At 30.2% G+C, this 18,514-nt stretch overlaps 1 protein-coding gene across 1 annotated transcript in view; it reads left to right on the top strand.

Annotated features, from left to right (window-relative positions):
• The first annotated feature begins 6,703 nt into the window (after positions 1-6,703).
• The window catches only part of LOC142330406 (importin-8-like), a 28,838-nt gene continuing 17,027 nt past the window's right edge, over positions 6,704-18,514 (top strand). Inside the window, exons 1-2 of the mRNA XM_075375632.1 lie at positions 6,704-6,838; positions 17,731-17,812. The gene's annotated coding sequence lies outside the window, so the exon portion shown is untranslated. The remainder of the gene's footprint in view (positions 6,839-17,730; positions 17,813-18,514) is intronic.

Raw genomic sequence — 18,514 nt, 5'->3', positions numbered from 1 at the left:
CTACCCTTTCCATAATGAAATTCGGTTGCATTTAGTTTCGGGTTGAAGGATAAATTTATAACTACGGTTTGATACTGCAAGAAAAAAGATATCTCTGGGAAAAAAACGTTATGGTTAGTAGGCTTGATGCGGAAAGATTGTTGAATCTACGGTGGCCGTTTCCATTTTCCAGATTCCAAACAGGTATGGAAAATTAAAATTTTTCGTTTAGATTAAATTAAAATATTATACCGTTATGATGGAAATTAAAATAACTAATATTCATAAGCTGATGTAAAATAATTTGTTGAATTTTTCGACAATATTTTTAAGTTGCAACATTCAGATATTGGCATTTTATTTGAAATTTCTCGAAAACAAATGTTTTGAGCCCAGAAAATTTTATGTTTTGATCCCTAAAACAATCGGTTGATGGTAATTCTGAAAATTATGAAATATTTATTTATTTATACGGTAACAACAGGTTTTGGCTCACTTATAGTTATCGATGAATGATAATGAAAATTTTAGCGTACGAAAAATGCCATGGCTGAACGGGATTCGAAACTGGGACCTCCAGATGAGACGCTAACACTCCGCCACGGAGTTCTTAACACTATTATTTAATAAAATTAAACCTATACTATTATTTTTTAATCTTTAAGTTTAAAATAATGACTTTTGACTACTTGTGTATTGTCAATGAGGTTTATGAAGTGTAAAATTGTTTACTTCGTCATCAGCCGCTTGCTTATTGCTACTGTCTATTTGCTATGATAAAAAACTTTTACTACCTTCTTATTTGAATCATAAATCATTACTCATTTTTTATTATTGCAGTAAAAATAATAATGAAAGTTTTAAGTTGTTATTTATTTTTCTGCAATTTTTACTTGTAAATTGTTATTTGTAGTGAAAAATTTAAATGAAATCTAACATTTTTTCCCGAAAAATTTACCAAAATATTTGATATAATAATAAATTTTGTGGTTTTGATTATGCCTAAATAGATTGTGCCCCAGATAAGACATAATTTTGAATTCATTTCGACAATTACTGTAAATTTAAATAAGATTAGAATTTTAATATAATTTTCAGTCGGAAACTTGTATTAAAACTTGTATTTTTAATTTAATTTTATCTTTTAAAAAATACGTTAATTTTAAATTTAAAAGTTAATTCATTATTCAATAACATATTATTTTTATTTATTACATAGTAAATATAAGACAAATTATTCTACAAATTAACAAGAGAAATCTATATAAAGAATAAATTCACGTAATAGAAATTATATGTAGAAATAGTTTTAATGAAACGCGAGTTATTACACAAATACCTTAAAGTGAAAATGTAGGTTGCCTTGCATACTTTGTTTCTTTTTCTCCATATTGATCAAAATAACACATTACGCATATTTGAAATATACTTATTAGAATTCAAAGCTTAAATTCTTTTATTGACAATAAAATATATAGAAAAGAATTTTTTAATATTCTAATGCTAGGATCCATTATTCTCTTTGTATAACTATAAGACAATTTCTTAATTTTACATTTTGTAAATACGAAGAAAGGTCCTACGCCAAACGGTTATTGAAATAAATTGGAAAATAAAAACCTGTTCAAAAACCATTTAAAAAAACTTTTACTTAAAATCTAATACTGGATGACAATTTTGATTGTAAAACAATCATCGAGAGTAGACGTTGAAAAAATAGTAGTAAATATTAATTAACAATTAAACAATATTTAGGAAAATTATAAAAATCGGTATTTTTAACAGCATAAAAGTAAAAAATATAAACAACCGATTCGTTTTACTTAATCCTAGTTGAAGCATAAAGTTAGTTTAAAGACATTTAAACGTTTAAAATTTTATGTTGTTGTCTCTACGACATAATAAACGCAAGAAATTTAGTCTTATAAGTGATCATAACTTTTGAACATAACGTTTTGTGTGATTTCTACAATAATTTCAACGTGACTTAAAAAAACCTTTTAAAATCTGTCGAAAAAAGTTTTGTAAAACGTAAATTTCTGTGAAACTAGGCTCGTATTCATTTATATTAAAAAGTATTTGGGATGGATATTATTTATATGCAAGGTCTGTCCTGAAAGTAAAGAGACTGAGTATTGAAAACACTTTTTATTTGATAAAATTTTTCGATACGCCTAGTATTCTTCAAAATAAGAACCTTGGGCATCGACACAGGGAGCCCAGCGAGTTTTCCCACTGTTTGTAGTCCTTTTGGATCCTCGTCGCGGCCCTTTGGACGTCTTCCGCGACGTCGTGTAGGTGTTCTTTCAACGTGCGTTTCATCCTCGAAAACAGGAAGAAGTCACAGCGAGAAAGGTCGGGGCTGTATGGTGGCTGGTGAAACGTGGTTTGTTTGGTCAAAAACTCCCTGAGAACGATCGACGTTTACGACGCAGCGTTGTCGTGGAGCAGAACCGATGAACATTTATATTTACAAAAACCTGTTCAAAAACCATTTAAAAAACTTTTACTAAAATCTAATACCGGATGACAATTTTGATTGTAAAACAATCACCGACTGTAGACGTTGAAGGAATAGAAGTAAATATTAATTAACAATATTTATTAGTTTAAATGTCATACGGACATTTCAATAAAGCACGCACACACCATCATTAGCGTCCGTAACCGTCGTCGATGGGCTACCGTATCGTTGCTCGTCGTGAGCGTCTTCTCGCCGTCTGTAAAGGCTTTGTTCCATTTGAACACTCACGATCTGCACGTAGCAACATTGCCGTATGCTGTGTTGTTCATGTCGATATAGGGGAGTTCCTAAGTTTAACGCAAAACTTCATCGCGTAGCGCTGTTATAACGTTCACTCAATTGTTGCCGTAACACAGCGACAAAACAGGGGTACAGTCTTAAGTTTGTCCACTTTCTTCGACTGTTCGAAGTCAGCTGTTCTCCTCACATTGTGAAGCTGAAGGTTTCTCTACGTTTCCCCGCCACCGGTTTCCGATTAAGCGCACGTACGCATAACGTCACGACTTGTCTCCGTACTTTTAGGACGGACCTTGTATATTTACGTAGTTTTAATGAGAAAAGCGACCTACATGGAAGAGGAAAGAGAAGTTGCCATACTAGCGTGTACTCCTTGATACTTGTACCTTCGGTATAACTGTCAAGGAGAGTTGTCATAGCAACACGGTGTTACTATACCAAAGATTATTAGACAGAAACTATACAATAACTGGCTGTCTTACACGGTGAGGCCTCTCGTTCAAGTTTTACCAAGAAGATTAGACATATAGTGTTAGCACTACATTTCAACTTTTACCCAAAGATAGAGCAAAAAATACGTCAAAAAACGCTTACTGTAACTTCTGTAAAAATATTTTAATGGCACTTTGAGAAAATTTGTCTAAGAAAATTTGTTTAATCTTATCTATGAAATTAACATTTTATTAGTTATTTAATTAAATAATCCTTAACTCGTAATTAAAATTCAAAAAAGGGGTTATTTCACCGGTTAAGGAATTTTTAAAAATTTCGGTTTAAAATTTCGAAATTAATGAAAATAGTTTGATGATTTAACTGCATGAACTTCTAAACCTATCTATTTTAATTTCTGAAATATGATTTATATTAAATCGAATAGTTTTAAAAGGTGTTTTATTTTAAAACGAGTAGTCCTTTTTTTTTAATAATTTTCATATATTTTAAATTTCTCTATATAATGAATAGCAACTCTCAACCGAACGGTTTTAATTACATATTAGTTAGGCAACACATATCACCGTCATTCATCCCCTGAAGTAATATCTGAACGGTAATTCCCGGAGGCTAAACAGAAAAGAAAGAAGACAAAACAGAGAGTCTATTGAAGCTGGAAATAAATGAATTTTATGTATGAATGCTTTAGAACAAAATCGCTGTAAATTCAGCTCAATATTTGTATACGGATGGGGTAATTTTCCACTCTATGCAAGAATAAAATCAGTTTATTTTGAGTAAAAGCTACTAGTCCAACCAAATTACCCTTAAAAAAAATTGTTACCTGGACTTTTATAAGTGGAAATGGTAAAAGGGCTTATAATAAAAGTAAAAAAAAATTAATGCGTGAGCGGTGATGGTGAAGAGGTGATTTGAGGGGTTGGAGGGTTGAAAAAAATAATTTTTCCAATACAAAATTTGTAGATCATGCAAAAATTTACAACTTTTGTAGGGGTTACTTTTTAACGTAATCTCAAAATTTCCGAGAAAAATGCGAAAAATCTTCTTTTTTTCATTTTTTACGGAATCGGTGAAATTATACCTTTCTGTGTCTTAAATAATGACAAATCTTTTTGACGTTAATTTCCGCCGGAAATCGCAATAATACCATTTTTCACCCCTTTCAACCCCCCAAATCAAGTAAAATTTTTTACTTTTATTATAAGTCCCTTTACCATTTTCACTTAAGTCCAGGTAACAATTTTTTCCCCTCTAAATGAGTGATTTCGATCGGTCTAAACGGTTATTGTATTCATAGACATCGTTTGAATACTTATGTTTCTTCTATTTTATATTAAGAATTAGTGAATTGATTCTTTCGTTGATTATTCTACTCATATATATATATATATAGAGGATGCTAGTGTATACACACTAGCATCCTCGTCACGGCTTCGCCCGGACTCGTCACGGTCAGGGGATGTTTAACCGATCAGAGCTCGCTTAACTCGCCCTTCCTGTTTAGCTCTCATTCTTCAGAGGATGAGATGAATGATTTGTAGCGTGTGTGAAAATGCTATGCTATGCCTGACGGGAATTCGAACCTTGGACCTCCGAGTGAAAGGCCGGGACGCTACCACTCGCGCCACGGAGCCCGGCTCTATATCCATAACTGTGTTACAGAATATCGGCATTAAAATTATACCATGGTTTTCTTTTTCCTGTATTTTCACTAGAAATATAATTTACTTACCCTTTAGATAAACAAATAAAACCACTTTTAACTACTGAAATCTAAACATAGTTGTGGTAGCAGAATTACGTTTATAATTCTAAGACCGGAGGTAACTACGGTTAAAACTATGCCATCAAACATATTTCGTTCATAAACTCTGATTCAGTATTGACAGTTCACAAAAGAAACTTAATAGTTACTTGTTAAGTTTAAGAAATGTGGCGGTAGCCCAGTCACATTTTAAAGTGTGAGAAACGTTGAAGGAAACCGCAAGATAAGATCGCGGTTACTCGGTAATTTAAATTTTAGATCTGGCATAAGTCTTGTTCATTATGTCATGATCTATAATACTCTTATTAAAGATATTAAAGGTTTAATCTTTTTGGTAATAAATTATTCAATTTGAGCCTGCAAATACCCTTTGGACAAAAATCTAAAAAAACATTTACGGGTTTTTTGAATTTTAATATTTTAAAAAGATAAAAACATATTTTTTTTTTTTTACTTTTTTACGTTTTATGCTACTGCTATTGAATTAATCTTTATGAGGTTTGGTAACATTGTGATGATAATTTATGTTTATAATTCTATTATATATTTCGCGAACGAAGCCGCGACGGAAATCTAACAGCCATTTAGTGGGTCTTGTACTGACCAAACTGTTGCTCTGAAGAAATTTCAATACACTGATAGATTTATAAATTGAAAAGGCTTTAATTTCAGCTTACCAGTAACACCAGGGAGTGGGCTCCCTGGCCCTTAACTGTGGACCAGGAGGTTGAAGTTGCGTTTATGTTGGTATTCTTATATTTTAAAAGTTAAAATTATTTTTTTTTACTATAGGCCAAACTGAAAAAAATGTGTAATGTAATACCTTAAAGAATTTTTACTTTCTCATTATTATATTATAAAAATCTACATAAGGAAATAAAGTAGAAAAATATTTGAAATTAAATATCAAATTAAATATCTGAAATTTAGTTGAATGTTTTCAGTCCTAAATTAATTAATACAATAAATTTAAAAAAATAAACAATTTAAAGGAAATTTGAAATTTAAAAAAGGTATTATCAATTTGGAGTAGTAAATCAAACCCACCGGGATGGTCTAGTAGTAAACTCCTTATTGCAATCAGCTGATTTCGAAGTCGAGAGTACATTCAAATCCTAGTAAAGGCAGTTACTTTTATACAGACTTGAATATTAGATCGTGGATACCAGCGTTAATATCGTGGTGGCTCCCGTTTAAGCCCATCAGGCAATGAATGGTGGGGGAGGGATTGGCGACCGGAATAGTCACAAGGTGGGTGTCTTCCCCCTCGGGGGATGGGATGTTCTTTGGTGGTTGGGTTTCAATTAATCACACACCTCAGGAATGGTCGACCTGAGACTGTACAAGACTGCATTTCATTTACATTCGTACATACATTTACATTCATTCATTACTTCATCCTCATTCATCCTGTGAAGTAATACCTTACGGTGATTCCGTAGGCTAAACAGAGAAGGAGAGAGAGATATAATATTCTCGGTTCGAATTCCGGTCAGGCATGGCATTTTCACGCGCTAAAAAATTGTCATTTCATCTCACTCATCCTCTGAAGCAATACGGGTATAGTATTTTTAAGCTTTTCGTTGTAAATGTAAATCTTTTTGTTGTTGTTAATAGAGGAAAGTATTGTTTCTTGGGTCGGATGTATCTTGGTTCAGTCTGCATTGTGCTGCTATCTAAGCAGGAAACAGTAGAGTTAGTGTCTTTTAGCTATTTGATTTGCCACTAGGAGCACTGTGAATATTGTTTTACTCCATTGTGTAATGCTATCTTTTTGTGAAAAGTTAGTTTTAGTTTTTCAGTGGTAAAAGTAAATATTTTTGATTTCTTGATTTTTGGTGAGAAACAATTAAACGACAAGCTGAAAAAAAATCATACAGGTAATTAGTTTGTATTTTTCTCTATTTAATAGTAATGTCTAAAAGCGTAACCTCTAAAGGGACCATGAGGTCTTTTGTAAAGTAACTGCTCATGTTGTACTTGGGTCACGTCACAGTGTTGTACCTTTAATCGACAACAAACAAATGTTGTTTGTTACATTCCCATGTAAATAAAATGGTTGTATCTTGGGTCGACCCAAGGTACAACCATTTCATTTACGTCAGATTAAAGTAAAATATATGACCCTCTAAGTTTATAGTTTTTTTTTTCTTAGGAAATGACTAGAGCAAAGAAGGTAATAAAAGGAAGCCAGTGAACATAATAGCCCTTGAAAAAGCAGTAAACAATATGCTGCAGAACTAAATAGATATTAGGACAGCTGCCAAGAAACACAATGTTTCAAATACTACTTTGCAAAGACATTTGAACATATACAAACTTTCTAGGTCTGTTGATACACCGTTTGTTTATACATTTAATATTGATGCTAAAAAGTGTTTTCAAAAGAACAAGAAATAGTGTTGATAAAATATTTGAAGCACCCTGCGAAGCTTCACTATGGACTTACAAAAAATTCTCTACTTAAGTTAGTTTATGATTATCAAAATCCAATAACTTAAAAGTCCCTGAAAATTGGGAGTTAAAAATATCAGCTGGGAAATACTGGTATCGGCTATTTCTTAAACGTTTTCCTGATTTTACATTAATTTTGATATTACGGAAGCCTGATGCTGCTGGTCTTTTACGGGCCTCGAGTTTCAACAAGGAAAATGTTGGAGCCTTTTTAACTAATTTAAAAACAGTAATGAAAAAATATAAATTTCCACCTAATGTAATTTATAATTCGGATAAAACTGGAAAATAAGCTACTGGATAAATCACAAGCCTCCAAAGGTTATACGTGACAAAAAAACAGCAGCTTGGTTCAACATCAGCTGAACTGGGAATCAATATCACAGTGATAGCTGCCATAAATGCTATTGGAAACAATTTTCTTCCAATGTTGGTATTCCCGAAGGTAAATTTCAGAGAACATATGATCATAGGAGTACCGACGGGCACTACGGCGGGGCAAACCCTTCGGGTGGTCCAATGAAATTTTGTTCGTACAATATCTAAAAAACATCATTAATGTCAGACCATCTCTAAATAACCCAGCTGTCCTTGTTATCGATAACTATGAGACGCATATCTCGATTGAAACAATTACTGTGGCCAAGAAAAATGGAGTCATCATGTTGATGTTACCCCCCGACAGGTCATATAAACTCCAACCAGTCGACCGTGAAGTTTTCGGACCATAAAGGTAATTTTATAACGCTGCCCTTAATGAATGGATGGTCCAGAACCTCGGAATACCAGTCACTATATATGACCTTGATGGTCTGATCAATACAACCTTCAACAAAGCATTTACTACAAAACATATCAATTTCGTGTGAATGGAATCTATCTTCTCAATAAAAATATTTTTGGAGAGGAAGAATATTTATCTTCTTATGTGATAGATCGAACGCTTGACAAAAATGGACATTGAACTCAACCCGACGCAGTAGCAAGCAGGGCCTAGTACAATACAGCAAGACGTTCCTGCCAATGACAAAATGCCTGCAACTGTTAATGATAATGAAAAATCTCAGGAATTATTGTAGTATCTTCAGAGTGATTTGGCTTTTTCCAAAGGCTCCACCAAGATAAAGTAATAAAAGGAGAAAAAAGGGTAAGACGAGAATATTGACAGATTCCCCAGAAAAAAATGGAATCGAGCAGTCAAAAGCAAAGAAAACAAAAAAAAAATTAAAAGGTAGCTTTGAAGAAATCCTCAAAGAAAAAACTGATTATGGACGATGAAGATTCTGATTACCCCGTTGGAATTGACAACTTACCAGAGGACATGAGTGATGACAATTTAGATAATCTAATTGAAATGAATGAAAGAGACCGATTAGATTTAATATTCGAAAGAAACCTTGATTTAGAAATTGAAAATGAGGACTTTGTTTTAGTAAAGCTCATAGGAAAAAAGGAAGAAGATTATTTTATGTTGCAAGAATTGGGGAAAATTACCTAATGAAATGTATGAAGTTCATTATTACAAAAGAATAAATTTCTGTAATAAATCTTTCCAGACAAGGATATTTATAACATTTCAATGAAAGACATTGAGTGCAAACTTTCTTCTCCTACTACTGGTAGCACTTCCCGGCGTCAACAGAACACATATATTTTTCCTTTTGATTCTTCTCGTACAATGTACAATGAGCCAAATTTTTCATTATTTACTGAGATAAACTGTGATTTTCCTGTATATTTTTCAGATAATTAAAAGACTTTAGAGTAATTAAATAGGCTACATTATTAATTTTCCAGATAATCCAAATTTGGGTATTTTTAAGTGTTGTTAAGCATTTAAACTGACGTAAAGATGTGTTAATAAGTAAATCTGGTTTGTATACTGAAATGTAATATTTTTTTCCTAGAAAGAAAAATATTTTTTAATCTGCTGTTTATCATATGGATACAAGATGGACCGATTAAAGGTTCATGTCCTTTAAAGAGGTTAAAAAAAAATTAAAAAATTCACAAAAGAACAGAACCGGTATCGACGATATAATTTTCAAATCTTATAAAAGTAACTGTTTTTACTAGGATTTTAACCTTAGAACTCTCGACTTCGAAATCAGCTAATTTGCGATGACGAGAATACCATACCCGCTCTTTACCAAAATATTATGCCTATTCGTCGCACCTTGTTCGTGTAACTAGTACTGCTAACATTATTTAATGTTAAAGTAGAATATCCCTAAATTAATACATTATGTAATTAAAAGAAAGATACGATAGAGAAAAACATGTGGTAATGTTATGAAATACTGGAGGCATTGTAAATTTAAAAATTTTCCTGTCAGTCATTGTTATTAATCATGTGCATATAAGTCGGTGTTTTTATTTTGGTTAATTTTTAAAATTCATTTGAAAAAATGAGAAAATTAAATTGTAAGTTAGTAATTGATGTACATGAATTAATAAATATTTTCAAGGCCACATTAGATCAAAATCAATGTCGACAAGCGGAGGAAAAACTCAACCAGGTATTTAATACTGTAAACGACACATGTCATATTTTCGGAAGTAAGGTTTTTATCGTTTGTAAGAGTTTTATTTTTTTTAATTATCGTTATTTAAAACGAAGTTTATGTACGTTTATGCGTAGGTTAGATTAATGTTTTAATGTATTTATAAATGGTTCTAGTACTTCGCGCGCGCGCGCAATGTACTACCCTTCTCGTCAGTTTATCTAAGGACTAAAAAAAGAACTGCTACCGTTCATCATAAAACAACTCCTTCACCAATTTTTGTGTTTGTTGATATTTCGAGGTCCATTGAATTGATACTACTGTATCAGTTTAAGATATTTGCATATATATGGATGCTAGTAGTGTATTGATATCCATATTTTATGTCGTAAAGTATTATTATAATTATATAATGATATTGTTTTATGAGCTTATTATATTTCATTATGAATATATTTAATATTAACTTCAGCCACTGAGAAAATACTGTAATTGATGGTTAATTAAAAAAAAACTTAATTACTTTATTCATAGTATATTTTATCTCAGTCCACTAAGTATATTTCTCATGCATTTAAAAAAAAAAATATTTGATATTTCAATTTCCCCATGTACATGTAAAAAAGTTGAATCCAGTATAGAGTAAGTAAAAAACTCAGCTTATCTGATATTATAATACCTTGATATTAATTGTGATTATTACATAATCATAACCTATGATTAGGAGAGGAGGAAAAAATTCATTCCTTGTAATAAATTCATTTTTTTTTATCAAAGGTACTAATATTGCATAGTAAATTTTTCATTAATCTTGACCCTACATGATATGACTTGCGTTTTAATAATATCATTCTGCGACCTATATAAGCCTACTTGTTCTATTTTTTGTGTGTTAATTATGAATATCTAAATTTCTTTTAAAATATGGTGGCTTGTAATTGATTATTACTTCCCCAGCAGAATGGTGAGATCTCTCCTTTTTTATCCAGAAGTAATCATGGAATTTTTGAAGCACTAAGAAATTAATTTCATCTAACAGTAACAGTTATAGTTATTGGTTGTCAGGCTGTTGATTTGTTAATGAATAAATGATGAAGGAATTATTATCATTAATTGTTAATCATTTAAAAAATTGTCAAAACATTAAAAATTTCCTTATTTTCCTACTAATTGCTTTTTTCTACATCCAAAAAGTTGTTTTAAATTTTATTTAGATGATGATCCCAAAAACCATCAGTACAATAATACCATATGTGAGTTATTATTATTCTATAAATGAAATAGTTTCATTAATTTGCCATTATTTATTACTGAGCAAAGATTTAATAGATTTACCATCAGCTGCTGAACTGATTATAATGTTAAATGTAAGCATGCTCACTGAAATATTGGTGATAATTGGTGTTGTAATTGCCAGTTATTTCACTTTGTTCACCACAGGGGACTATGACATTATTTTTCAAGAGAAAGTATATTAATGCATTATATTTACTCAGCACACCAGATCATTGTAAATTCTAGAAGAATAACATTGAATAATTTTTTTTCAATAGCCAAGAAATATTGTCATCTGGTTTTTTTTAAATAGACAATCTTATGATGCTTAAAGACTCAGTAATGCTTTACAGTTATTTGTTTTTTGACAAAATAAATAGAGGTTGTGAATAAGATATATTCCATATCTCAGTGTGGAAATAATTAAAGATTTTTACCATTGGGAAAGTGATTTTAAATTTTAATTCTATTTAAATTCAGCAATATTCTTTAATAAAAAAATAATATCTTTTAATAAAAATAATTTCCTCTCAAATAAAATAAAAAATCCATTTGTTTTAGACAATGTAAAAATAAGAGTAATCTTATAATTCATTTTTATATCATAACATCAGAAATCCAGTCATTTAAAATAGATTTATGTACAAGCATGTAATTTACTTTCTATTGAAATGTAATGAATAAATTAACCAGTAATTATGAAATATGTTAAGATTTTTTTAATAATAAGTAGTAATTATTATTACACTCATGACTAAGCCTTTTCTATTTTGATGCATACAATTTTAATTGTTTTTATTTTCTTAATCTTCTTTCTAATTGAAAGAATTTCTAATTAATCTTCTCTTTAACGTCATTTTTATAAAATCAGATAATGAAATTGGAGAAATCAGCAGTTTTGCTGGACCATATAGCAATTTTATCAGATCTTATCTATTTAAATTTTGATTAGAATATTTCTCTTAACATCTTATTATTTATCTTTGATTGTATAGAATTCAACAATTGGATTCCAGTTTTGCTGCTATATTTGTGACTAAATTGTGCAACATTGACTATTGTCTTTAAAATACTAATAAACAGTCTTGTATGTATTTTTTTAAATTTTTGTCTTCTATTTACGATTCATATAATAGCATATATGAAAGTGAATGTCTAAAAAATGATATGTATTAGGTCAGACTTTTTAATAATAATTTATAGCTTGGGTAGCCATGTGCCAAGCAATGTGACCTTGTAGTAGTATCTGAGGATGATTTTTTAAATTTTCAATAAAGATTAAAAATATTTTCCTTTTCTTTTTATTTAGATTCTTATTATTCTTTTTAAGTATAATAAGTGGCATTAAGTACTTTGATTATTAGCCACTAAATAAATCCCAGTAGGGCAAACAGTTAACTGCAGTTCATGTTGTGCATACACCATTCCTTTGGTGATTTATGGAAACCAGTTCATTTTTGCCAGAAGCTAACTTTTTTTGTTGGAATTTATCTTACTTTATTTCCTTCAACTTCCAGTATGTTACTCCTGGAGACATTCCAGGTGCTTTTAAAGCATGTGATTGTATGGATTGAAGTTTATCATAATTAGCTTATCTAGGATCCTTTTTTCTTTCTATATCTACTCTCTGAGATTTCCTAATAAATATTGCCAATTATGTTAATGTAAATTGGCTGAGAAATAAAAACAGTAAGTTTTAATGAAACGAGTAATTTAAAAAATTTTTTTTAGTGCTAAACATTGAGAAAAAAATTCATTAAAAAACTGTCATTGTAGTTAGCAACATTTGATACATGATTGCACCAAAACACGACATTAAAAGATTCCTTTACCCAATTTGTAAGAGTTAAGAGCGGGGGTGTATTCATAAATTTTCCAGTAGCGGAATCATTGATCTGGTATTATATCACACTGGAGGGATATGGTACAGCCCAGGCGGCTGGCTATAAGACAGTGTTATGAAAATGCCCATTCATTTTGATGTTTACATTGATAACAAGCAAATATGATCTTTTCCATTCCAAACTTTTTCTCGTGAATTAGATATTTAGCGACTTATTTTATTGTCATTTGGTTATGAATATCCAAAAGCAAGGTTCATTTTTGCGTGGTTGAAATTTTATAATATAGGATATATTTTTTATTATCTTTAACTTAAAACAAATTATGTGAAAGGAAAATATTTTATTTCTCACAAAAAACAGTACAAGAATGGTGTTCCAGCACCATGAACTCCTAATTAATAAAGAACAAAATAATAAGTGATATCAACTTATATGTCTTTGAAATTATTTGTAACTTTATGTTGTTATCATTCATTTTATTTGTTTGTACACTTGTCCATGGTCTTTATTGAATTCATTAATGAAATACCTGTAAATTTTAGCAAAAATGTTTGTATGAAGACAAATGTGTTTTTTGATATATTCATGTAATTAAGTGCACAACAATTCAAATATTTTGTAAGTATATATCATGCCAACGTTGATATAACCTGTTAAAGTTTTAAAAATAAAAGAATACTGCAACTGGTTTGGATGCAGAGGATTGCTTTTCTCAGTATGCAAAAACTGAGAGCCATCTCTTCCAATTCTCTCAAACAAATGGTATAGCTACTTTTATACAATGTTTTGTACAATAGTTCAATAATACAGTATTATCCTTTTAAAACTGACTGGCATACTGTCATACAGCAGAAGAAGGACATTTTGAACATTTATTAAAATGAAATGTAAGTAAATAAGCAATTGTTATGCTTAATAAATTCTTAAATAAATAAATTGATAAATTAAAAAAAAAAATTAATTAATTTTATATTATCCAATAAATAATTAAAATATAAAACCCACTTACCTACAATCTTTTAATGCATTCTAGTGGTTTCAGAAATGAATTCCATCTTCAGGAACCTAATTTTTTTTTTATTAACTAAAACTTTGTTTTCATGAGTAAAATTATTATGTAAAGTGTATAAAATGTACAAAGTGGTCATCATGTGTTAAAATTGTGTCAACTTTACGTTCTGTCATAATGACTGTCCCCACCACTGACATTCGGTAATAAAAAAAATTTTAACTTCCTGAAGATGGAATTCGTTTCAGAAAGCTCTAGGATGCATTAAAAGATTGTTGGTAAGTGGGTTTATATTTTAATTATTTATTGTATAATCATACCAATAGGCTATGTTTGATAAAATTTTGATATCTATTAAATCAGATTTTTGTAAATCTGTTTATAAATAATAAAATTTATATTTAATTATTTAAAATATATTTTATTATTATTTTAAAATTATTTGTGATTATAGTTCGTTAAATTACCAATGTAATTTTTTTTCAAAATATTTATCCCACCACCATTTTGGGTACAGACATCATACCAACTTTTTATTTATAACATTTTTCTTCTCTTAAAGAGACCTTTAAAATGATATCACACAATGGGTGTTACTATTTTAAATATTTGTGTTATAACCCCTGGGCCACCCTCTAAGAAGGGATTGAAATTCTATTTCTTATCAAAAGGTAAAGTAGTTGACTGACACTCTATCCTGAAAGTTTGTGTTGTATTTGGAGTGGTTTTAAAGTTGTTGAGGAGTTTCCAAATATTTGATTTTCCATTATGTGATTTTTGTTTAATGTATAAACTCTAGTTATAAACATATACTCTAGTTTATGTTTTTTTTTTCAATTAAAATTTATTTAACAACAATAAATTATCGTATCAGATAATAAAACATTAATAAAAGAAACTACAGTAGGTGTTCAAAATGGCGGCCCTCATACATGCATCTAGGTGTTTTTTCATTGATTGCTGAACTCTTTCAAAGGTGCCAGGTGTTCAATGAATTCTCTCAATTCCATTTAGAATTCTTGTGCCCAGTTTTTCTGTGGTATCCACAGAGGTACAGGGTTGTCATATATAAGTGTCTTTAAGTGGCCCCATAAGGGAATTCAAAAGGACTGATATCAGGAGACCTTACTGGCCATGCTACTGGATCTCCTTGACCAATCCATCTGTTTGGGTATGCTTCATTTAGGTGATCTCAAAATTGTAATCTTTAATAAGCTGGAGCCCCAACCACATATTCCTCCATATGTGGAGCGTGAACCACATATTGTTTCATATGCTTAGTGGCAAATCTTTGAGTAAAACTGTAAGATGCCATTAAGAAATGTAAATATCATTCATGATTGAGTGTTTTAGGTAAAAAGCACATAAATAAGTGTTTACCCAGAATACCAGCCCATACAATTACAGAAAATTGATATTAGCAGCGGTTCTCTGAAATAGCATTAAAGCTTTCTACTGACCACATTTGCATATTGTGGTTGTTAAGAATGGCTGAATGGCTGATCTTGTAAATTTGACTTTCAAATTTAAAAAATTTGATTAGTACATTTTCAGATAAACCATTGGTTTAGTTGAAAACGGTGAGTATAATCTTGAAGTAAAATAGCTTTTACTTGCTGTTGGTGATAGGCATGGAGTTACTGCTGATGCAAAACCTACCAAGCTGCTGCATTACTATCATTGAACTCCAAGGCCATCTCTCTAGTCCTTTTCTCGGGATGGTTAGATATTTCCAACACATCTTCCATGTACGTATTGAATGTGGTTGCCCTGATTTACCATGTTTTTCAAATTTTAAGTTTCTCTCTCTCTGAGCTGTCTATGAATGGAGGAAAACATTGTGTGAGAAGAACATTGGGTAATACTTGATTGAGAAATTGTTCCTAATATAGCCGTCTCACATCAAGGATATTGGAACATACAAGACTGTACATTAAATGCATATCAGCCATTTCTAAGCTAGTATAATTATGAATCACATGACCTCTCATAGTGAACAAGATAATGATAAAAAATATAATTAGCTCATAGAGCACAGATCAGTGTATTCAGGTCAATAGTAAAAGACTTTTGCTATCAGTTTTTATTTATATTTTTAAATGATGTTAAATACATCTGTTTTAATGCAAATTATTTTTCAATATTAATATTAGTTATTTATAATATTTTCATGATTTTAATAATATTTAATTTTATTGTAATATTTTCAGTATTATTAAATTATTATTTTTATTATTATAAATTATTAATTTATTATGAGATAACATTAATAAATTATTCCAGTTGAGATTGTGTCGAGTCATTTAATTTCATTCAGGATGAACTGGGTTTTTAATCTAGAGTGACTCACTTAAAGAATTTTTGCCATAACTTTGTTATTTATGAATGGATTTGAGTAAATATAGGTGTCATTTTTTTTGTCATAAAACACTTTATATTTTTTGTAAAACATAACATTTAAATAAACCAACAGTTGCAAACATGTTAACAGTTAAACAGTTAAACAGTTTGCAGGGCTGCCATTCTGAAATGGATTGAGAAATCAAGTTCATTATTTGTATAAAGGTTAACCTTTATGTACCCTATCAGTATATGAAATTTCAGTTCAATACAATACACCATTTGTGAGAAATAAATCTTTATGTTAAAAATACAAAATGGCAGAGAGCTGGTAAACTAAGTGTTTCTGGATGTATGTTAATATTAATTTTTTCATTATTTCATTATTTCATTAAACGGCTTTTATAAACACACTGTATATGTAAATGTGTATATTTACATTTTTATGAATGAATGTACATTTTTACTGAAAGTAGACATTGGTAATTTAACTATAGCTTTGGTCAAATAATATTTGAGCATGACCCTGTCACTTGGAAGCACAGTTAGATGTCATGGGACAGAGCAGAAATGAGAAATAGTTCCATCAAATAGCATACAAATTTTAGACTGTGGTAACAAAATTTGAGTCATGTGTAAATTTGTTAACCATAATTACATTGTACATTACAAATTATCATCACAGTTCTATTTACTTATACAAGGGAGAATACTATGTTTATTTACTTTATCCTTAATTTATACATTTCAATTACAAGTATAAATTGTGTTTGTATAAATTTTGTAGAACATCTAAAACTTTTAAATATTTAATATTATGAAAAATAATTAAAAGCAACAACTTAAATAGACTCTCAGTGATAATTGCCCTATTATCACAATAATGATATTAACTCGGCACGTTGATTTACAGCAGACAGCAGACTAACTTATATCACAGGTAACACAGTTATCTTGCTTTGGGAATGCTTACAAACTGTTCAAACTGGTTGGCTGGCAACATTTACTGGTTATTAACTTACATGTTAACAATTCTCAGAGTTATTCTAAAAGATAGTGGCAATGACATACACAGACAGTGTTTGATAACTACACAGTTAGTTGGAGAATTCCTACATGCATTGTCAGTACTATTTCATTTCTCCAGATTTTACATTCATTCATTCATTCTCAGGTGTAACTGAGAATTCATTCTCAGGTCATTTGACTGGTTGTTTGAAAATGACAAAAGCCTCTCTAGTAAGTATTATTTGTGCACAAATTCATAACATAGCACTCAAACACACACACACACACGCACACAAAAGTATTGTTTAAATTTATTGTATAAATAACTTTTTTTTTAGATGAAATATATGGTTGGGTTTTCACCAGAACTTGTGCAGGCTATTGTGTTATCAGATGTTGATTCAACTGTCAGAAAAGCAGGTTAGTAAAAAAATATACAATAAATAAATAAACAAAAAATAAGTCCCTGTCATTTAGTTTTATTGTATGTAATTTAAAGCTTATAAAATGTGTATGTTGAAAGTTGCTTAAAACTATTGTTTAAAAATGAAATTTTCCACTAAAACTATTTAATTTGTTTTTAATTAATTAAAAAACATTTAAAATTTGAAATAAAATCGGAGGATAACTGATAGCTTTTTGGGACAAGCTGTTAGAAGCATAGCTTTACAATTACGATTTTAATTATCAAAAGATTTGACTTCATTTAAAAAACACACAATTAGAGTTTTCCTCAAAATTTCCCCACACAAATGTACTCATCATAAATAAAAATAATATTGTAGCTCTTTACAAATATAAATTAAAGTGAGGCAATTTCAAACTTTACTTCATTACTTCAAAGAAAGAATTAAGTTCTGCATAACCTTGACCTACCCTGATCCAGAGACAGTCCCACTGTGAGTTGGCTGTCCCTTTTTTTCCCTTCCCCTTTCCCTTTCTTTCTGTCTTTTGGGTCAACTGCCATTCTAACTTCATCTGGGCATTGTAGCACCTAGTATCTAGCAGAGAAGCTACTTTAATGGTGCTTAGTGGGGTAGTGATCCTATGTGGCTGTGAAAGTATCCCAAGGGCTTGTGTGGGCTTATGTTTTCCTTTTCATGGTGTACCATGAAGAATTAA

The sequence above is a fragment of the Lycorma delicatula genome, chromosome 9 (genome assembly GCF_047948215.1).
Source record: "Lycorma delicatula isolate Av1 chromosome 9, ASM4794821v1, whole genome shotgun sequence".
NCBI classification, from domain to species: Eukaryota; Metazoa; Arthropoda; class Insecta; order Hemiptera; family Fulgoridae; genus Lycorma; species Lycorma delicatula.
This window is presented reverse-complemented; position numbering and strand designations above follow the sequence as displayed.